Consider the following 23,722-nt stretch of genomic DNA (forward strand, 5'->3'; position numbering starts at 1 on the left):
TAGCCAGCCACAGAAACACCCAGCATACCCTGTCTGCTTTCCAAGTCTTCCACCTTCACCTGCTCTTTACCTTACTGGGATTGGAAGGCAAAACAAAAATCTGCCTGCAAGAAATAGCCTCAAGTGCTTCCTGCCCCAGACGCAAATTTGGTAGGAGTGCAATTATGGTGAGGACAAACACAGCTTTCTCTTCCATTTGCTTTCTGGAAATCCTTTGGTCCCAGATCTAAAATTTTTTATTTCATACCTTCTCTGACAGTTTAAGTCACGTCTAAGATGCTGCAAGGAAGACCCTTCAAAGACGCAATAATAACCACAAGAAAAGAAGGGCTACGGAAATGCCGCGTCACTCTCACAGGTGTCTGCTGTCTCCCCGCCACATTCACTGCTGTAACTGCGAGCCCAAGCACAAATCAAAACTGGGCAGCTGCCATCAGAATGAAAACTCAGGAATCTAAGACGTCCGGAGTAGCTGCAGGTCAGCGTGTCGGCCCTGGGGGATAAAGTCGCCTGCTGTTTCTGGGCCCAGTAGGAGCCTCTCGGCCATGACTTGAAAGAGGGCAACAGCAGGTGAAGGAGGAAGTTCAGTCTGAGGATTAAACAATGACGCATTTCAGGGAAAGGAGGAAACCCTAGACAACCTAGTGCGTGGGTCACGTGCTATCTCAGAGCAGGCCCATGAAGGGGACCCTGTCTGCTGTGGAGCCAAGTCTGCCCCCGGGCCAGTGTGCATGTGCCCGACACGTGATGTGGGACAGCCTCGGCAGCCAGTCTGGTGTGTATCCACCCCGGGGTGGGTCGGGCAGCCTGCAGTGTAAACCTCCTCGGGATTAACCACTTACTCAGGGTAGAACCCTGGGTAATTAATACCAGATCTGGTCCCCGCACTTCCTACATCCTGCATAAGGGTGAGGACCCGAGTGTTTCCTTTCCAGCGTTCTGTTTGGACGAGATAGAAGAAGCTGTTGTCCTAATGCTGGAGACATAAGTCATCCCCTCGCGCAGTGCCTTGTGCAGATGTGGGCTTGTGAGTGGCACTGGTGTTTACTGGCCAGGAGAGAGCTTGTCTGGAAAGATAAGGGGGCAGCAAGTATGTGTGTATGGAGACGGCTGTAGAGAGAGTCCATGGCCTGGAGGCTTGAAGTGCAGGGCTGTGCACTTCCCTACAGCAGTCTAGAGAGGAGCGAGGCCAGAGCTTGTGTCTTAGCAGGCCTGCACTCTGGAGGAATGCCCACTGCTGGGGTGGACAGACCTGAGAGCTTTATGAGATTAGGGTTTCTATAGCGGTTTCCTAAGTGACAGAAATTTTCCTCTAGTCTTGCTCATAGCAGGCAGCCTGAAACAGTTGTTTGCCTCACCCAATTCCTTCCCTGTGTTTATTTCTGAAGCCCTTTCCTTAAAAACAAAACCAAGTAAATGAGAACGGGGAAAAAAAGGTTTAAAAAGACTTCATATCTCTGGCATTTTTCCTTTCTTATGCAACTCAAAAATTGCTTTCTCTTTAGTCCCTAAATTTTTGTCCTGTATTGGCTTACCATTCTTTGTGGACTGATTGGCTGTCCCTAGTCTAATTGTCTCTTTGGTCAATCAATGCGGACATCAATTTAAGATTACATGTAAACCTTAAATAGGTGCTATTTCTTATCCGTGACTCCACATTTAATATTCTATGAGGAAGATTGGGGTGGGCTCCCCGAGTAGGGGACCACCATCCCTTCCCCTTGGTTGCAAGTTCAAGCGGTCCGAGAACTTGCCCAGATGGTATTCAACACCACAGGGCCTGAGACGGGGAGAAGTTTAGGGGAGCTGTCCTGGGGGAGGGAAGAGTGTTCTCTGCCTGCTCACTCCAGGCCGGCAGCCACAAAGGCCGGCAGCCACAAAGCCTCAGAGCCCTGTGTGTGCCTCTGTCCGAGCGGACGGCGTGTGCTCGAAAACCACAGACAGAACCACCACTCGGAAGCCAGACATGACCTTGTTCTTCAGTGAAAAACAAGTGAACGTCACCTGCCCCAGGGTCACTTGGCAGCAGAGCCCCGCGACAGAAGGGGCTCCACTGAAAGGGCAGTACAAATCCGGGGCATTAAAATAACCCGAATGGTGTCGTTTTCTGATCAAGTGCCTTTCCCTCCCGGGTTTGTGAGTTTCGAGCCTGAGAATGTCTCCCCACAGCTCAGGTTTCTCCGCTGCCACCCTGGTCTCAGCCTGGAATGTGCGCCCCGGCCATCCAGGTCTGATGGAACTATGTCACAGTCCCGAAATGGAGAGACTTCATCTCACAGACGGTGCTGCTGGCAGGCCCGGCTCAGGCGGCCGGTCCCGGGCCCCGGGCAGCGTGACACGTCCCAGCTCTCGGTGGACAGGTGGCCTGAGCTCCAATCTGTGCCCAGTAAACTGGGGTCTGCGAGCCCTCCCACCAGGAGCAGACAGGGAGCAAAGGTTGAGGTGCCACAGGCTCACTTGGGGACAATCACATCAGTTTGCAGAAAGGCAGACCCTGGTGGGAGGCCCTTGAGTTTTTGGAGGGTTGGGTCGGAGGGCAGCGAGCAGCCAGTCACACGATGGAAGACACGGCTCACAGCCGAGCTGAGCCACTCTTCTTCACTAGCGGGGCCTGGGGGTGATGGCGTCACCCGCAGGGCAGGTGGGGCCTGGGGGTCAACGAGGAACCACCCCTTTCTTGGCGAGGACTAGGCCTCAAGGGGGACCACCCACTGCTCGTGTGCAAGAGAGGGCAGCCACTTGGGCCTGGTGATTTCCTGGGTTCAGGAGCAGCCCTTCCAGAGCAGCCCGGGGCAGACGGTGCCTGGGTCCTGTGCTTGACCAGCTTTGCTCCCCACCTCCCTGTGAGAACTGCAGCGGCAGCCCAGCCATTGCCCTCACTCCTGCTTCAGCCCCTGCAGACTCCCTCTGGATGTTCCCTCGAGCCTCTTCGTGGTCCAGGAGCCACGCCTTTCGCTGGGCAAGGTGTAGGAAGCCTGGCCTCTGGGTCCCGGAGCTGCTCCTGTCTTGAATGGCTGCTTCCATCCCACGCAGCTCCTGCCACTGTCCTTTACCACCGCCTGTGGGCACGAGGCCAGCTTTGAGGCCCTTCCCCGTGCAGGCTGTATTTTACCTCTCAGTGCCCCCAGTGCCATGCAAGGCGCTCACAACACTGGAGAACGTGCCGAGGGCGGCCCATCACACCTGGCATGGAATCCTGAGGCGGGATCCGGGGATCAGCCTCAGCTCCCCCACAGCCTCCTCACCTCCGCCAGGGGCCCCGCGCTCACATCAGGCCTCTGCCCATGTGTCTGCTGGGATGTCCAGGGCTCATTCCCTTGTCTATTGTTTCTCTCGCCAAATGCCCCCTTCTCATCTCAGAGAGGACTTTCCTGAGCAGGCAGACTGAAAAATAGCTGTCCTCACCGCATAATCCCATCCTGCTGTGTTGTTCTTCTTAGCACTTACTACCAACTGACAGTCACTGCGTTAGCTCACACAATAGATTACTACGTGACACTGCAGATGTTTCGATTTTTTATTATGTGTGACTGACCCCCATAAGACTGCAAACTCCAGGAGGGCCAAGACCTGGCTTTCTCCCCAGCTAGTCCTCCATGCTGGCCCACAGCAGTGCTGGAAGGCTGTAGGCACTCACTCCTCAGTGAACGAATGGGTGGGAAAAGGCACGAGCAGACGAATGTTTCTTTGTAAAGTAAGAACCGATATAAATTATCTCTTAATGTAATCAACCACCAAATGATCTAAGGCTTCCTTTTAAAGAACCAAAGAGCATAAGAACTATAAAGGGCTATGAAAGCTGGTCAGCCCCAGCTGTACAGTGTAGGAAAACTGAGTCCCAGGCAGGGAGAAGGACTGCAGTGAGCACTCACAAAATCAGTGAGGGTTTGACATGACAACTCTTCTGAACAGATTCTGACCTGTCGATTTTCTACTGGTTTTGCATGCAAACAATTTTTACGAAGATGAAAAACAAAACAGCCAAGAGAATGAGGCCAGCAGCATCAAATTTCACCTCCTAACACCTCCAGGTATGTCGACTGAAAAGCAAGCCTCTGTACTGCCCAGAGTCCCTTCAGTAAGCTTTGTTGTTCCTGAGTCACTCAGTTGTGTCCGACTCTTTGCGACCCCACGGACTGCAGCACCCCAGACTTCTCTGTCCTTCACCGTCTCCCGGAGCTTGCTCAAATTCATGTCCATTGAGTTGGTGATGCCATCCAACCATTCATCCTCTGTCACCCCTTCTCCTCCTGCCCTCAATCTTGTTTCTGCATTCTTCCCCACCTCTGTGTGTCCAGCAGGACCCTGCAAGATTGTCTGGAATTGGAATAGAAGAAATGCAAGCGTATGCCAAAATCTAAGTTGTGCCTGGGACTCCACCCTTCGTCTGCCCTTCTCTCCAGACACCTGTGGAATCTCACTGTGGGCACTGTACATGGACGCAACCCACTCGGTTCTGTAGTAAGGGTTGCACCTGCTCTGCTCATCGGACAGCAGCCATTCTTGATGTTCCTTTTTAAATAAATTCTCTATAGGCTTCTAAGAAACTCCCAGCCTGTAAAAGCCTTCTCTCCCAGCTGGCCCTGGAGGGTGACTCCCCTCTCTTGCTCTGCATGTAAAATTATGTTTGACAGCAATGAAAACCAACAGTTCAACAGCAATCATTTCTTGGCAGGACAGATTGGCATGAGACCTGCCCCAAAACAAAATAAGCCTTTCAGGGAAGTATTTTTCAAGCTGGGCTTGCTTTCTCAAACCTCTTGGAGATTCTAATATGGCTGACTCGGGAGTCGAGGCTGAGCCTCAGCCAGAGCCATCAGTGACAGTAAATGACATGATGGCCAGGAGGGGAGACTCAGGGCCGAGTGTCCCCTGAACATCTCAGACAAGGGTGACTGCTGTGGACCTCCCCCTGGGGAGAGGCCGTCTACACTGCGCCTGCTCTTCTCCAATGTCCCGTGAGTGATTTCAGTCCTGGGGGAGGAGTCAGAAGAGCATCCCTTCTCTTCCCTCCTCCTCTTTTCACTTCCCAGCTCCTATCCATCATTCTCCACAGTTCTTAGCATCACCACCATTCCCAAGGCAGTGTGTGCCTCTCGGAGGAGACCTTCTGTCACCAGGGAGCATGCTGTGTTCCCTCTGCCTAAAATCTTGTTCCATCCTGTGCTTCTGGTCTCCTGCCTCCTAAGTTGCTATGAAGTCTTGCTTTCTAGGCTTGGTTCCAGGGCAGGCCCACAGCATAACACAAACATCAAAGATGGCAAAGAGCCCAGGGACATCATGGTTCATCGTGCCCTGGGGATAGCCAGGCCATGTTTGCGCTGCTGTCTTCTGAACGCCCACCAGAGGTAGCCCGAGACCTCCGGAGTCAGGCCATGGCCGGGGCCTCGAGGCCAGCAGGTGGCACTGTTAGCTCAGCCACCAGCAGAGAGCGATCCCCGCTGGGCAGGTGGGCAGCACCCTCTCTGGGCAAGTGGCGTCCCTGCATGGGGAGGGCAATCCCCGAGGAGACACTGCTACGACCCGCCACATGCAGCTTCCCCGCCCCACAAGCACAGCCAGGCCCCATGAGCCTGAGTTGGTGGAAAGCTCCAGATGAGGAAATGGGTTCTCAGGTTTGGGTTCTCAGGTTTGGGTTCTCACTGCACAGATGCTTTGCTGGGAGGCCTGGAAGGAAGTTATTCATTCTCTCTGCCCACAGCTTCCTCAACCTTCCGTGTGTTTAACTAACATAAATTAAAGCCATACTGTAGGACCAGATGGGCTCAGGACTCAGGAACAAAAAGGACAAGCCCTGTGTTGGACAACGTCACGGTGGGCAGGGTGGGGAGGGGCGTGGACTCCACAGAGGAGAAGCAACTTGCTCTCATAGAAATTGCTACTGTAAACTTGGGCTCCTCACAGGAGGTCCCACCCTGCTTTCAATGCTCTATGTAAATTGACTCATTTAATCCTCCCAAAGAGGGTGTGAAGGATGAGTTCTTCTCCGCATCTAAAAGTGGCATGATGGAAGCTTGAAAGGGCTGACTCTTGCTGGCTCATCTATCTGTAAGGGGCAGAGCTGGTTCAAATCCGGGCACTCCAGCCCCTAGCCCATCCCCACAATCACGTTGTTTAGTCATCTGGTCCCCAAACCAGCGCAAATCTGTAGCAGAACCAACGAAGCTCCTATCCCTTGCCCCCAGTTCCCGTTCTCTCCACCACGGCGCTGCCCCCTGGTCCTGAAGCCCCTCCGTCAGGGGTGCTCATCACCCAGGTCTCCAAGGACCTGCTCCCTCGATTTCTTCTCTGCCGTCTGCACCCCAGACAGAGCGTGCCTGTGCACACTCCCACCCTGCGTACCCCTGCACGGCCGATACCCCTTTCTCTGCTTTTTCACAGATAACAGTTTCCACCACTTACTTGGCATTCATGTGTCTTCTCTAAAGCGCAGTGTCTGAAGGCAGGTTCTGTGGTCCTCAGTGCCAGAGCCCTGGTGCCCGGCACATCAGAGCATTCACTAAACAGTCGATGAATAAACAGACGAGCAGCAAATAGCAGATCAATCCACAGGCTGGAAGCAAAGACCTGGGGTGCTCTGTGCCCCATGCTTCGATACCACTCGCACACCCAGACCCAGCCAGACCCTGCCTCCTCTGGACACTCTCTGAATCTTTCCACTTCCTGGAGAGATTTGTTCCTTGAGGTTTAATATCACATCCCCACAAATCTTCACTTAAACTGTGGGTACTTCTGAAAGGGAGATTACAATACTGCAATGAATTTTCAGCCATGAACACTCCTGAATATACTAACCAACACATATACAACATTTTATATATGAGATCCAAACTGAAATAGAGCTGGCATGGAAGCAGTCCTTACAACACGCCCATCAGAGCACCTGCCGCTTTACACGCTGCACTAATTGCCTTCTGTTTCTGGCTGTCTGCTTTCCTGGCTCCCATGAGAAGGGTTCTTCCCAGATGCTTGGTGGTGGGTGGGTGGGTGATAGATACCATGTGACTGGTCCTAGCCCATCACACCTGAGTGGATCTGTTACCCACTTAAAGTTCCAGTGAGAGACCCATGGGTGCTCTCTTTCCCTTTTGACTTGGCCACCTGCCAGCCTTAGCCCAAGTCCCCGAGTGACTGTGATGAGCAGGGGACCCCATTTCCCCAGTCTCCACACAGCACTCTTGTGAGGTGTTCTGTGCTGTCCTTGTTTTGCAGAGAAAGAGCAGGCTCTGAGTCATTAAACGATTTTCCTGAGATGACACAGGTAATAAGTGACAGCCAGGAATGGAAGTCAGGGGTGTTTGACACTAAAACACATAACTTTCACTTACTCTTCAGTTCAGTTCAGTTCAGTCGCTCAGTCGTGACCGACTCTTTGCGACCCCATGAATCACAGCACGCCAGGCCTCCCTGTCCATCACCAACTCTCAGAGTTCACTCAAACTCATGTCCATTGAGTCGGTGATGCCATCCAGCCACCTCATTCTCTGTCGTCCCCTTCTCCTCCTGCCCCCAATCCCTCTCAGCATCAGAGTCTTTTCCAGTGAGTCAACTCGTCGCATGAGGTGGCCAAAGTATTGGAGTTTCAGCTTTAGTATCAGTCCTTCCAATGAACACCCAGGACTGATCCCCTTTAGAATGGATTGGTTGGATATCCTTGCAGTCCAAGGGACTCTCAAGAGTCTTCTCCAGTACCACAGTTCAAAAGCATCTTACTCTCTGCCAAATCTGTATTAAATAAAAAATGAATAGGAAAATGGGAATACCAGCCATTTCCTGGAAAACAGAAGCTTTGTCAGGGCACCACGGCTTTGGGGAGTCAAGAGGGCACTGGGGTCCTGAGAAACCCATGACCAGAGGGGATATGAAGGGGATAATCTACGGACCGTGTTGTCCCGGCTCATAGTTTTGCATGTTGAAGAGTTAAAATCCTTGGTCTGCAGCCTGATTCCTTCCACTTACAGACTCATTAATGAGGTAAAGGAATATGTGGGCTTCCCAGGTGAAGAACCCACCGCCAATGAAGGAGCCATAAGAGACACAGGTTTGATCCCTGAGTCGGGAAGATTCCCTGGAGGAGGGCACGGCAACCCACTGCAGTATTGTTACCTGGAGAATCCCGTGGACAGAGGAGCCTGGCGGGCTACAGTCCATGGGGTTGAAAAAGTTGGATACGACTGAAGCCACTTAGCTTGCACACACAACACACATGTAAACGAATATGCAGTGAGGTCTATCCGTGTGCCAGGGCTTGTGCTGAGGGTGCCCTGATGGGCGCTTTCCAGCTCCCCGCTGTCAGGGACCTACAGGCTGTCCACAGAGCCCACTCCTTCAATGTTTCAGACAGAAGCAGCCACCCCTGTAGAGGCTAAGTGGCCAGTCGTTTGCTCTGAGAGTTCTCGAGAGTTGAATCTCAGCTCTCCCACGTGCAAGGGGCACAACTTCTGAGACTCTCTGCTGTTCCATTTCTCATCTGTGCTAAGCTCCACTTGACCTTGTGGAGTGATCGCTGAGATGATGGGATAAGCATCTGCAAGGACAGCCCAGATGTCTTTTAAATGGGAAGTGGTACATGGACGAGAAACCCGCTTCTCCCAACCCTCACGTTTAGTTTTTAAAGAGAGAGGAGACAGATGTATTTCCACCAATTCTGAGGCTTTTTAAGAGGAAGGGGTGGGGACTCGGACACTGAAAAGGAGCCACTGTAAATACTGTCACCAGCGGAATTTTTGTGGCCTGATGGCTTTGAAAATAAACTCCAGGCTGGGTGTAATCGCACCTCCTGCCACAGGAGATTAGCTAATGTGGGTGAAGCACTTGGAGTACTGAAAGCAAAATACTGTCATGCTTAGCAGGAGTCTGATACCTCCCTCTTGAGATTCTTAACCGACTCGCTCCGTGCCCGTTTGGCGAATCTTTGTATTGCTGCTTCCAGAACTGGGAACAAAGTTTTCCACATCAGATGGGCTCCTCCACTGCTTCTTCAGAAGACCTGTTAGACGGAAGGTCCTGGGGGCTCAAGGAGGAGGTGGAGACTGGGAGAAGGAGGAATCAAGAGGAGGAAAGAGAAGGAATGCCAACAGCAGCTCAATTCTCTCTTCCCATTAAGGCCTTCTGCAAAGCATTGCGTTTGTTTACAAGAGCAAATGAGGTGTAATTTGTTACCGAAAGCAAATCCTGAAGCTCTCACTATAAAAAGTCTATAATAAACAAAGCCCAGGGGAAAAGGGACCTGAAAAGAAAGAACACAGAACAGATGGTTATCATGAAAATGGGACGGACCAAGGTATCCCCTGCTTGTGTCCCTCCCCAGATGGTCCCTGCTTGCCACCTGGCTTGCTCCATCCTAGCTGCAGAAGATCCCCTCAGCCCCCTCTCCCAGGCTGGCTGGTCACCCACCCCTGCGTGACACACCCCCTCCCACGCCTCACCTCTTACCTTGCCTCTGGCAACGGTGTCTGCACACTTTTAAAATTCCTCCTGGAAGTTGCTCTTGGCCCTGGAGCAGGCATGCTGTTTCCTCTGTGATATCACGGCAGGCTTACATGATGCAGCCGCCTTGGTTAGAGTTGTACAGTGGTCCTTCGTTTGCCACTAAAATGTGTTTCTCTCTGATAGAGTTTAAACGCTTCAAAGGCAGGACTCTTATCTTACTTACATCTGAGTACATAAATGTGTGCCTTGACAAAACCACACTTTATTCACCACTAAACGTCGAACAGTCCCCAAACATGCCCACCGGCGCCAAGCTACATGGAAGTGGCAGAGAATTCTGAAGGTCTGCCTCCCAAGCAGGAGCCTCCTGCAGAGTCTCCCACTCTCTGCTAACATGGTACCTGAACTCTTCACTGCTGACAATCTCTTCCTGCAGGGACTTCCCTGGGGGTCTGGTGGTTTAGACTCTGCAGAGGCTTGATACCTGATTGGGGAACTAGGATCCCTGTGAGGCAAAGACAAAAACAAACAACAACAACAAAACCCCTCAAAATCTCTTCCTTTGGAGGCAGACAGGGTTCTCCTCCTCCCTGAGATATTCTCAGACTCTCAGATAAAGTCTGGTTTTTGTCCTGCTTCTAAACGACCGGCTTGAGAACTCCTACCCTCACCCCAGCACTGAGGTCTGGCTGAAATACCCCGAAGAGCCTGGCAATGATACGTATCTCAGTTACAAGAATTAACACACTCTCCAAGGCTTTTTCTTCTTAAGTGGCGTGGCCCCAAAGGGACTCATTGTTACTGTCTGTGTTTGGGGTTGGGGAAGGCCAGGGGCCTGTATGCTCAGGAAGACTAAGTGGGTAAGAATAGAGGGCAGAACACAGATCCCCTTCAGAACACAGATCCCCTTCGGCAGGGTCTGTCACGGGCAGGCTCTGGGAGATGAATGCACCCCTAAGCATCGATGCAGATGGTTCTGTGAGAAGCATATTCCTTTCTGAGGTTGAGCGGATTGTGGAGAGCTGGGGGCCACGAGGGCACCTTTATCGAGAGAGACAGCTAAGGGCCTGCAGAAGAATGAGTGATGGAAAGATCTGGAAAGTGATGTAGCCTGGAAGGGGAGGATTAAATGGCCAGAGGGAAAGAGGGGTTTCTTTGCGGATGAGGATGGAAGTGAGTCATCCAAGCTCAAAGAGAGATGACTTGAAGACAGACACCCAGAACCTCACTTAGAAAATCAGTGACTCCGAGCAACCCTGGAATGTATTTGTAGGCTTAACCCTGACGTGAAATTGCATAATTAGAGGCTAATTTGTTTTGAATTTCTGCCTTCTGGGTCTCTTTAGTTTTTACAATCCAAGAACATCTTGTGAAAAACTTTGAACTGGGGTTTAAGTTGAACATGCAACACAGCTGAGTGTGAAAAAGAACTGTGCACACATCTGAAAGAGAAATCACTTAAAACCATTCCTTAAATCCCTGAGCAGAACAGTGTGTGCCTGGGAAGAGCAGACTCTTTGCCCCCATGTCCCCTGAGGCATCCCCCTTGCCCTGTGTGTTGTTCGTGAGGCTGACCTGTGCTCAGCATCTGTACAGATGTCAGGTTACCTGTGACATTTTCCCATAAAGGAAGGATGAGCTCTGGGGTCACACACACCTAAGCGCTGACTCCCCTGGGACTGGGAGGGCAACTTCGGAGCCCTCCCCCAGAGCCTCCGTCCCCTGCGGGTGACACAGGGTAGCCTGTGCTCACGTGCCCTTCCTGTAGGCCTAGTCGGGTGTCCAGCAGGACCTTGACCCGCAGGAGGCACCCCATCTGTCCCTCGCTGCTCTGGGGACAGCAGTGGGTGGACAGACCCAGTGGCCACCTGCCGACTCCAGCAGGTCCTCGCACCTCCGTGACCTCTCAGCCTCTCTGTCTCCTCCGACTCTGCCCTCTTCCCTCCCCTTCCTTGGCAGCCCCAGCGCTTTTACCAAATCCCAAATCTCACTTCAAAGCCCTGCTGGGAACCCTCCAAGGGCTTCCTGTGCCTACACTCTCCGCAGGAATTTCCGAGGACTCTGATGAGTGGGTCCCGCTCCCCTGACGTTCTATCTCATAAACACATCTCGCCTTCACATTCTCCCCCAACCCCGCCCTGCCCCATCACACATGCCCATCTTCCTGCCCCTTTCCGAAGGACACGCCTGTGCATATTTTGTCCCTCCGCCTGGACGGCCCCAGATCAAGCTCCCACGGGCCCATCTTTTACCTGAACAGCTCCAGTCTCCCGGGTTCAGCTTCGAGGCCGCTTCCAGTGCGCTGCCACCCTCTTCTGTTGCTCTTCACGGAACGGTGTCTGTGTGTGTGTTAGCCGCTCAGTTGCTAAGTCACGTCTGACTCTTTGCTACCCCTCAGGCTGTAGCCTGCCAGGCTCCTCTGTCCATGGGATTCCCCAGGCAAGAATACTGCAGTGGGTTGCCGTGCCCTTCTCCAGGGAATCTTCCCGACCCAGGGATTGAACCCATGTCTCCTGAATTGTAGGCAGATTATTTACTGTTGCGCCACGAGGAAAGCCCGAGGTGTCTGTCAGTTCAGTTCAGTTCAGTCGCTCAGTCGTGTCCGACTCTTTGCGACCCCATGAATCGCAGCAAGCCAGGCCTCCTTGTCCATCACCAACTCCAGGAGTTCACCCAAACTCATGTGCATCGAGTCGGTGATGCCATCCAACCATCTCATCCTCTGTCGTCCCTTTCTCCTCCCGCCCCCCAATCCCTCCCAGCATCAGGGTCTTTTCCAATGAGTCAACTCTTCGCATGAGGTGGCCCAAGTTTTAGAGTTTCAGCCTCAGAATCAGCCCTTCCAATGAACACCCAGGACTGGTCTCCTTTAGGATGGACTGGTTGGATCTCCTTGCAGTCCAAGGGACTCTCAAGAGTCTTCTCCAGCACCACAGTTCAAAAGTATCAATTCTTCAGAGGTGTCTGAAATCCTGTCTTATTGTCTCTACTAAAAATACCTGCTTCATGTGAAGAGTTGACTTACTAGAAAAGACTGATGCTGGGAGGGATTGGGGGCGGGAGGAGACGGGGACGACAGAGAGTGAGATGGCTGGATGGCATCACCGACTCGATGGACATGAGTTTGAGTGAACTGCAGGAGTTGGTGATGGACAAGTAGGCCTGGCGTGCTGTGATTCATGGGGTCGCAAAGAGTCGGACACGACTGAGCGACTGGACTGAACTGAACTGTCCTTCTGCAGACCAAGTTCCCAACCTCCAGGGGAAGAATCTGGTCTTGTTCACCAGGGTCTCTTTGGCCCAGAGAACAGCCCAGAATAGGTGCTTAGTGAATCTATGTTTTAAGCTTCTGTGTGGAATAATGATGGGCTTAAAGAGAAGTTGCAGAATGCCAAGTTCCCATACATCTTTCACCCAGCCTCCTCTCATGGAAAATCTTATAAAATCACGGTAAAATGACTGAAAGGATGCTCTCATTTGATCCAATACTCTTAACTAATCTCCAGACCTTGTTTGAATTTCACCTGTTTGGGGCTGTAATATTGTGATTTATAATGTGGGGTATGTACTTGGTCTCAGTCCCCATTGCTAGCTCAGAGCTCCTAAAGCTCCCGGAATTTTCCATTAAGAAAGCAATCAAGGTGTCTTTTGTTATGTTAATGAGGTGACAGGTGGAAAGCCGCAGGTCACCTCTGACCTCTGGATGGGGGTTGGGTGGGTGGGGGGAAACGACAAGCCCTGTGATTAGAGGTTTGTCACTTTCAGCCCTTCCCCCAACCCTAACACCAGGGAGGCGGGTGGAGCTAGAGATTGAACTTAATCACCAGATGACAGTGGACTGACTGAGCACGCATGCGTGGCCAGTGGGCTGATCCATCACACCTATGTAATGAAGCCTCCAGAAAACCCAGAAGGACGGGGTTCTGAGAGATTTGGGGAGAGTGGGCACTCAGAGGGACTGCTCCCCGTCCCCACATCCTACAAAGTCTCTCTTCTCTGTGCTGCTCCTGGGTCATTTCCTTCTTTAGTAACCTGGTAAACATAAGTGAGTGCGTGCTCAGTTGTGTCCAAGTCTTTACAACCCCATGGATTTCAGGCTGCCAGGCTCTGTGAGTCCGTGGGATCCCTTTCCTTATGTTGGCTTCCCAGGTGGCCCAATGCAAGAGACACAGATTCGATCCCTGGGTGGGGAAGATCCTCTGGAGAAGGAAGTAGCTGCCCACTCCAGTATTCTTGCCTGGGGAATCCCGTGGACAGAGGCGCCTTGTGGGCTGCAGTCCACGGGGTCGCAGAGAGTTGGACACGACTGAGCGACTAAGCACACACACACACAAACAGGCACAAGGGGGTTCAGTTCAGACGCTCAGTCGTGTCCGACTCTTTGTGACCCCATGGACTGCAGCGCGCCAGGCCTCCCTGTCCATCACCAACTCCTGGAGCTTGCTCAAACTCACGTCCATTGAGTCGGTGATGCCATCCACCCATCTCATCCTCTGTCGTCCCCTCCTCCTCCTGCCTGCAACCTTTCCCAGCATCAGGGTCTTTTCCAAGGAGTCAGTTCTTACCATCAGGTGGCCAAAGTATTGGAGTTTCAGCTTCAGTTTCAGTCCTTCCAATGAATATTCAGGACTGATTTCATTTAGGATGGACTGGTTGGATCTCCTTGCAGTTCAAGGGACTCTCGAGTCTCCTCCAACACCACAGTTCAAAAGCATCAATTCTTCGGTGATCAGTTTTCTTTATAGTCCAGCTCTCACATCCATACATGATACTGAAAAAACCATAGCTTTTGACTAGACGCGTCTTTGTCAGCAAAGTAATGTCTCTACTTTTTAATATGCTATCTAGGTTGGTCATAGCTTTTCTTCCAAGGAGCAAGCATTTTCTAATTTCATGCTCGCAAGGGGTTTAGGGCTTGAGAATTTGGGAGGACACCTCAGACCATAACAGCCCAGGCCTTCACACGGTATTACCTGTGCAGCAGGCTGTCAAAGTGGGGCATTTCTTATGGCCTCAGTTCCTGGTGATGATGGGAAAGATTAAGAATTAAGGAGGGAGCAAGAGAGGTGAAGGTTTCTCTAAAAAAAAAAAAAAAAAAATTGCTTTGCGAGCATGCATCCTCCTAACTGCTGCTCAGGCTAATGGAGATAAGCTTAAAGGAAGCTCCCAGCAGCTTCAACACACACCCCTTGGATTAGAGAAGAATGTGGAAGAAGGTCTGAAGGGAAGAGGCCATCCCTGGCTTGGGGATGGGGAGGGCTGTGTTGGGAGGATGAAGAGAAAGCTTCAGTGACCTGAGTGGTACCAGAGGCTGGACAAGAAGAAGAGTTTTCCAAGATCCAAATACAGATCCCAGGGCAGAGCCCAGCCATGAAGCGACTCAAAAGCCTCTCTACCCAAGGGGGCCACCCATGTGGGGATGCTGGAAGGGTGACCTCAGCAGAAGAGGACCAAGCTGAACCACCAGCTACGGGCTAGGAGGATGTCGTGAGCAGCAGCCAAGGCAGGTGACACCCACACCAGAAAGTGGCAGTGGCTGTGCCCAATGGGAGGGGCTCAGAGGAACCTAGAAAAGCCCCGTGAGATAGAAAGGCAGCCTTGGGTCCTCAGCACAGAAGCCCCATCACAGCCGCACCTATCACATAGGGAATGTGCACCCCATCACCACCTTGCACCCCAAAAAAGCTGATGCGACAAGAAGCCTGAGAAGGACAGGAAGACCCGAGTCGGCAGCATGGTAGAGCTCAGGTCTCTGCAGGCTTCCCAGCCCCCAGCCTGGCAGGGGAGGCAGAGGGAGCCATCAGAAGAGAGTTTGGTAAAAGAATGGAAATGACCTGAATATTCTATGGGATCTGCAGGAAGCAAGAGGGAACTGAGAAAGAATTCAACAGAAAAGTCGCCTCCTATTTGCACTCTGGCACGTTCAGTCCTTCAGAAATAAGGTAAGACAGTTACGTACAGTTGTGCTCACCAATCCAGCCATGTGGGGCTCAATACTCTGTGGGCACCACCTTCAAATTCTTAATAATTTTTAACTGGAGGCCCCAAATTTTCGGACTCCCCTGATGGCTCAAATAGTAAAGAATCTGCCTGCAATGCACGAGACCCGGGTTCCATCCCTGGATGGGGAAGATCCCCTGGAGCAAGAAATGGCAACCCACTTCAATATTCTTGCCTGGAGAATTCCAGGAACAGATGAGCCTGGTGGGGCTAGAAAAGAGTTGGACACGACTGAGTTACTAACACTTTCACCCAGGTTTTCACTTTGCACTGAGCCCTGCAAATCAAATAGGTGGTTTTGGTTAGATAGAGAGCAGGGACTTAGATATGTTCTACCTAACCCCATGGGATATGTTAGATCTGATCCAGGGGAGGTGAAAAGAAACAGCTTTTAACCCAATATTAGGCAAAGTTCTCAAAACTCGTGGTTACCCAAAACGGAACAGGCTATATAAATAGGAAGAGCTTCTGACACCAGCCTCCTTACAGCAGAGGAGGGTCGGCTACTTGGCAGGAATATTGGAGGCACAATTAAGCATTGGACTCTGTACCCTCCAAAATCCCTTCTAACCCTGGAATTATCTAATTCTTTGATTAATGAATCTCCTTCGAGGTGTCTGCTTTACCCACTTCACCAGGAAATGAACTCACTAGTGCTGAGACCAGGTAAGGGTCTTGCCAAGTCCAGCCTCTAACCCTCCGTGGTTGGGAGTTTTGCTGACTCCCTGGGTTTCTGTCCAATTCGTGAGCTGTTGTTTTCCTTGATGAGGACATTACTGCCATTACTCACTGTATTTTTGATCATCGTTAAGTTGGACGTTGTTATGGCTGGCACACTGTGACTTCCAGCTTCTAAGAAAAAGGCCTAAAAAGACTCAGAAAGTGTCTTGGGCTTAAAGCCATGTTTATTAATCACCATTTTGACAATGAAGCGTAAACAGACCTAACAAATACTGATTAAATGCAACTCTAGACATCTATGCTTGTGTTTTGGTTCTTCTCATTGGCATGATTATTAGTCTTGGGGAAGAGGTTTCTCAGAGAAGGAAAGAAAGTCCAGGGCTTGCTGAGACCTTCCACAGGTAAGCGCTCAGCCTCTACCTTCATGGGGCTGGTCTCTGAGGCTTCAACCTGAAGGACCAAAGCTCCAGTACAGACACCATCGGGGACAGTCCTGGGTCAGGAACCCACAGGAAATGGGTATGTTTGGTCATGCCCAGTAAACTCATATTGGAAAACTTTGAGCTTCTTTCATACCACATTTCGGCCTTGACCTTTCTAGCATTTAGCCTCCCAACAATGGAGTCTGTGTGTCTCCACACCCTCCGTGCAGGCCCCCTAATTACCACCATCCGTTAAGCTGTCAGGAAGAAACCCCTAGCTCAATCCGGTCTTTATCAGACTCCGGCTGCCAGTGGGGTCAAGACAGGCGTCAAGTCTGACCCGCCTGGAGCCCCTGTCCTGTGCTGGTCCCCACGCTCACTGGGGCCTTTGTGATGGGGCTGGGGACAGCCACCTGGTGCCCCAGCTCCGTCCCCTCAGATACACTGCAGACAGGGCGGAGCCAAGAGAAACAATGGGGCTGACTCAGCGAGGGCCTCCTCTTTGGCTTCATCTTCGGGGAATTTTGCACACAGGAGTTATGCGGGGTTGTCAAAGCCCTAAACTGGAAACGGAGACTCTACTGAATAGGCAGGAATCTGGTGTCAGGGAAAAACAATTCCTCAGCTTGGACCTGCTGTCAGAGACCATGGAGTCATAGATGTTATCACTGCCAAGGAACTTAGCGGTCATCCGACTCACCCTTTATTTTACAGGTCAATGCAAGTGTGGCCAAGGGAGTAGGGTTTGACTTTCATTGGTGGGCCTGGCTTTCTTGAGTTCTAGGTGAGTAATATTTTAAAGTGAGCTCTATATAATAAATCCAGGCTTGCTCCTACGTGGCCCCATGTTACTCGCTGTTTGTTTCACGCAAGTGTGATTTCTTTCAACCAAAAGATCATAGAGTCTCTCCAGGACAATTATTTCTTCTCTATTCCCCACAGAAAAGTGCTAGCAAAGAAAGTGCTGAGGGTTTGTTCATGATCTTTTCTGGTTTTTTCTTGTTTTTCTGTCCGAGTGTGTTTCTATGTGTCAGTGTCTCCCTAGATAGATGATAAAGGCCATGTGCAAATTAAAATAGAACCCTCACATCTTATTGCTCATCTTGCTGCTCCATTTAAAAGATGAGAACACTGAGGTCCAGAGAAAGGGAGTTATTTGCACAGGATCACTCACCAATAGATGATCTAAATGCAGGTCCACAGTTTATGCAGGGTTCTTCCCATAACTCCAAGATAGCTGTTTGTGATCACATAGTAATAGATACAGGTTGAAGGGGACAAAGGAAATGAGGCCTCAGGACAGAACCTTAGTACTTTTCTGACCAGTGGTTAAGACTCTGTGCTTTCAATGCAGGGGATCCATGTTCAATTCCTGGTTGGAGAACTAAGATCCCATATGCCACACAGTGCTGGCAAAAAAGAAAAACAAAACAAAACCAACCAAACAACAACAATTGACCCTTAACTGATAACATGATCATTGTTATTAGTAATAATACTTGAAGTGTGCAGAGCTATTAGTTTACAAAGAGAAACACTGTTGACAGTTTCTTATATATCCCCCAGTAAACCACGTGCATTCTTATTCACACAAGGGGAAATTCTGCCATACCTGTTGCTCTGCACATTGCTTTTTTTCGCTTGAAAACATTCTGAGGGATCCTCCCACAACAGCACATGCAGGGCCACTTTGTGCTTCTTCAAAGGCACTTAGGGTTGGATCTACCACAGCTTATTTCACCAGCCCTATACTGACGGACAGTTGTTTCCAGATTTGTGCTTAGAGGTGTCTATTTTTCCCACTCTGCCCTGGAGAGTTTTAAGTAACTAGCTTGACATCAGATTAGCCAATCATCAATAGTTTTACATCTTTATTTTAGTAGATGACAAAATTGAAGTCCAGAGAAGTGTGGTAATCTCAACTACTAGGGGCAAAACTCTAATAAGCAGGACTTTGTATTCCTGCGTCCTCTTCCACTGGTCACTGCAACATGCTTGGGCCACTTAAGGGCGCTGGACCTGCTGGCCTTGGCTACTTATAGAGGCAGTCAAGAGCCACTGCCAACCTCATCTCCAAGGAATATCCACAATCCGACCCAACAATCTTTGTTGAAAGAACTGATTTATCAAAAGACTCTCATTATGGTTTAAATTTTACTAGCCCAAAGATCACTGGATTAAACTTCCCATTTCAGTGGATGAATCCAACTGCTTTGAATAAAGACGTAATTCAATAAAAACTTAATACTCTCATAAAACTGAGTATTCTCTGGTTCCCCAATGAACTCCAAAACATATTAGATTTCTTCTGCAGATGATATGAGATGAGTGGCTTTCCCTGACTAACCCTATTATGCCTTTTAAAAATACATTATCATTTAAATGTTCAAATTTCTTTTATCCTATAAATCTACAGAAGAACAATCATAGTGTTCCTGGAAAAGAAAGAGCTGGTGGAGGGGATTTATCATGTGGGGAATTTTAGAACAATCATCCAAGAATTAGAAACAAAAATCATATGGGGTTGTACATATGTATCTCATGAATGGTCTCAGGCAGTGGCTCCTTCTGCAAATTGCCATGTGAGGAGTTTATCACAGATTGAGAAAAAGAGAGAGCTTAAGGAGAAGGAAATGGCAACCCACTCTAGTACTCTTGCCTGGAAAATCCCATGGATGGAGAAGCCTGGTAGGCTACAGTTGATGGGGTTGCAAAGAGTCTGACACGACTAAGCGGCTTCACTTCACTTGAGATTAGGACTTTCTAAGGGTGAGAATGTGAAAGTTACACTGACTTTTTAGACAAGTGCTTTTTGCTTGCTTGCTATAAAGAAACAAACAGAACGTCTTTATTAAACAGCAAAAACCAAAGTTTCTGGTTGGGTTTCAACAATGAAAATAACAATAGCTGCCATGCATGAAGCCCCTGCTCTGTAGGCACTGAGATCATGGCCACACACTTTAGAAAAATCTAAGAGAGAAAGAGAAATATCTGGGAACTTCTGGATACCAATTTCTAAATAACTTCCCAACAATCACCAAGTGCTCACAGGGTATGTCCCAGTGTAGTCCTAGGTTTATGTAGAGTAGTTGGAAAAGAGACGAGCAAAAGTGCAGGGTGCTAATGATCGTCCATCATTCCTTCTGGATGATCAATGGGAAACAGGAAGGTCACCTAACATAGCATCCTGGGCCAGAAGAAGGATGCTCCCATAAAAAGGGATCCTGGTTCAACTCTTGTGTGATTTCTGGGTCAGGAGGATTCCCTGGAGGAGGAAATGGCAGCCCACTCCAGTATTCTTGCCTAGAGAATCCCATGGACAGAGGAGCCTGGCAGGCTACAGTTCATGGGATTGCAAAGAGTCAGACATGACTGAAGCAACTTAGCACAGCACCAGAGGGGGTATTGCAGGCAAGCTGAGGCTGGCCAATTTCTTGGTCTTAGCCCTAATCCTGCTCTTGTGCTCCCTCCTGACCTGGATCTCTTCTTTAGAGAGTCCTTGCTCCCTGGGAAAGCTCCTTCTGTTCCTCCCTCTCTTTCAGCTGATTTTCCTAAAGCAGTTTTTCTCTAATCTTTCAGGGATCATTTCTGGTCATTTTTCATTCTCTTTCCAATCTGTTGCTAGTTTCCAATTTTAGTCACTGCTTTCCTCCAAGTGAGTTTTAGGAGGATTTTCTCACCTATGAGTCTAAAAAGAGAATTTAGAAGACCAGGAATTCCATTGTATTTGGTATTTGACTCAGATGTAAAGGGGGGAAAAAGATTACTGGGAACAAATACTCTGTCTGTTATTATGTGCCACTACTTCCATGCTATACCTGCTCTATGACTTTCTCCACGTTACATCTGTGGACTCAGAAACAGGAACTTCATCTTAACAAAATAACTTAACACATGCTCAATGCCCATTGAAACAATTATCTTCTAAGTCAGTAGAAATTCTCTGCTTGCTTCTGTGTTTTTTTCTTTTAAGCTGAAAGATTCTTCCTCCGTCTTTCCTCTTGGGGTAGTGTTCAAATGAAAAGGTCCCACCTTTCTCTCTTAGCGTTTCTTCATTTCTACCCTTTAGTATATTTTGGAATTATATGAGGAAAACATAATATTCTGTTTCTTTATAAGCTCATTCATCTAGTTCCTCTCAACCAAAGTTATCCTAGTAAATTAAGATCAGAAAAGCATAAACGCTTCCCCAGATTTTTTTGCTTCTAGAGCAGGGGTCAGCGAAGTTTTTTTTCTGCAAAGGGTCAGATGGTACATATTTTTAGACTTTGCCAGCCAAACAGTCTGTGTCACAATTACTCAGCTCTGCGCTGTAATATGTATATGCCCTGGGAGATGTGTAAACAAATGGACATGGCTGGGTTCTAATAAAACCATTTATAAAAATTGGCTGTAGTTCATAGTTTACCTATCCTTGTTCCAGGTGAGGAAGAAGAAAAGGGAGAGGAGGCTACTGATGGCCAACTGCATTGGACATTGAGTGCCTTTTCTGTGCAAAATACTGTGCTGAGTATTCTATGAGAATTATCTCGTTTAATCTCCATAATTCCACAGGGTACATGCAGTTATTGTATCCCTTTTATAATTGATGAAACGAAACTTTAAACAAGTTTCCCCACAGTCAGACAACTAATAAACAGTGGAGCCAGAAGCTCAGCTCTGATACCAGTGAACGTGCTTTCTATCACTAAGTTATGCCGTAAAACATACACATTCACTGTTGGAAGTTTTTTGATCAACTTCTCTTAAAAACTACCTCTGAACACAGTGGGTGGGAAAGCTTAGTAAACTCACAGAATTCAACTTCAGTCATTTTAATTTGCTTAATCCAAGTAGACTTTGAGCTATGGAGGTGTTTATTTGAACAAACATTTATGATGCCACTACTGTAAGCCTCCAATTATAATAGTGACTTGAGGAGGAAAATAATAGAATATGGTTGTCTTATGCCAGACACACATGGGGTCTTTGGTGCGAAAGCCTTCCTCCCCTTTCTTCTCTTAGAGTCAGTCTTGCTTGGAGAAAGCAAGTCCACAGCTGGCATTGCTTAAGGAAGGCGACCAAAATTTATTTGCTGTTGTCTTCAACCACAATGTGTTTGCCTTTCCAACCTCTGAAGACTAATGTTTTCACATGGATTATTTTTGTTCGTTTTATTATAGTGAAATAAGCAGTTTCTAGGGAATTTCAAGTGATCTTACAAGAAAAATCTTCTCCCAAGATTTAAAGCCCCAAGTCTTGACAATCTTTCCCAGAACATCTTAGCCTTGATGTTTATGACTGAATATCTAACCCCAGTGAGCATCCCAAGTTCTCTGACCCAGTGTCCCCAGTTGTCTCGAGAATCCCCTCCCTCCTGACCCTTCTCCTTTCATAAAGCTTCACTTGTGCAGGGTGTTCTGTGTTCTAGCAGTGGGTTACTTAGTGCAGAATCACATAAGTAAGAGTGAACATCCTGACTCTCATAAAGCTAATGACTCCTAATAGTCCATAATTCCAGCAGTTCTAGTAACAGCTCTCTCTGCTGTCATTCATAGGATTTCTCCTCTGTACCCTCTCTCTTTACTGCAGATGAAATGCCTTTTTAATTTCCTTCCCCTCCAAAACCATCTGTTTAATTGTTATCATGCCTCATTTGCACTAAACCCAAATGGAAAGCAGCCTATGGTGGTGTGGCTTGGTGTTGCTTCTCCCAAAAGGTCAAACCTCACACAGCTGTTCATCATGAACCACCTCCAGCTCCCAGCAGCTGCCCAGCGTTTATGTTATGTTAGTGATGTTCTCTAGCTGCAGAGCCAGAGAGCTTGCTGTTCAGCCAAAAGAAACCCTCAGGGAAAAGGGAATGAATGCCTGCAGATTGCACACAGGGTTGCTGGGCACCTCCTTTGTGCTGTGTTTCCCATAGAGAAGCCAATGCAGACCAGTGCAGGGCCACTAGTCAGATCCGTAGCTGTTGGGATATGACCTGGTTCCCCTGCATCTTCAATACCCAGAAAGGCACCATGGAAAAATGCAAGAATATATTAAGGACTTTCCTCTGGGATTGAGATGTATCTCTCTGATTACCAGCCACTAGGAAACTCTGAGAACAGGGGGAAAACTTGTATACCACCAATGCCTTGGAGAAGCATAGGATTCAGTTCTATGTTATAGTACTGACACCTTTTTTAATGGGTGAAATTTGACAAGAATAGAGGAAAGAAAAGAGAGAAGAGAAAGAGGAGAAATGAGATGCCGCATCTATGCTGGTGAGTTCTGCTTCACAGAACAACACATCTACCTACAAGGCTGTAGCATGACTATCAGGTTTCAAAGATATTTGACCCTGCCCTCTCCCCATTGGCATCCTCAGTCTCCACAAGTACCACGTTGGCCAGCTCACACACACCCTTGACCAATGGCAGAGTCCACTGCTGCCTTACATATGCTGGGTAACACCTCAGAGATAGATGGGAACCCAGTAAACTCAGGATACGAAGCTCAGAGGAGAGGTGGAGGAAAGATTGAGTGCCCCCAAGGACAACTGCTCAGCTCCCCGGTCTTCTTTTGGGAAATTCCTGGGAATGGATGGTTTTGTCTGCTTCTTGGGGGAGTTCAACACAATGGGCAGAATGGGGCCCCTCCTGGCCACAGAAGCAGCCACTGATGCAGTGTCTTCACATTGGCTTTTTCTTCTTGTCTATCACTCTCGCCCATCCTCATCTCTGCAACTTGGAATCACCTCCCAAATAAACTGCCTACCTAGATCCTCTTGGTGTCTGGCTTTGCCTGCAGGGAAACTGAGTCTTTTCAGAGCTACCTATCCAACATGAGACACCCATTGGATCAGCCATGGTAAAACCACCACCTGGTTCAGTTACACTGGGATAGGATTGTATGATGCTTGGGGGTAGTGGTTGGGGTGGAAAAGCTGGCCTTCTTAAGGCCTCTGCTCCTCATAGCTTGTTGCTCCTAAGTAGTGAAATTCTTCCTGTGGGAGAACTCATCCATCACCCTATGTGGGCCCTGATCTGTCTTCTTTTCCATCTGTCAAGGATATCCATCAGCCAGAGGGTGAGAAGGAGCCATAAAAATGATAATGGAGAGAAACACCAGTAAAAGAAACGGCAGACTAGGAAACTGCCTTATTTCCTCATGGAGACATAAAAAAAAAAAAAAAAAAAGCCAACCAAAAACTGGTTAAAATA

This window comes from Moschus berezovskii, chromosome 25 (genome assembly GCF_049115385.1).
Source record: "Moschus berezovskii isolate FMDL1 chromosome 25, NW_MosBer_1.0, whole genome shotgun sequence".
Classification (NCBI taxonomy): Eukaryota; Metazoa; Chordata; class Mammalia; order Artiodactyla; family Moschidae; genus Moschus; species Moschus berezovskii.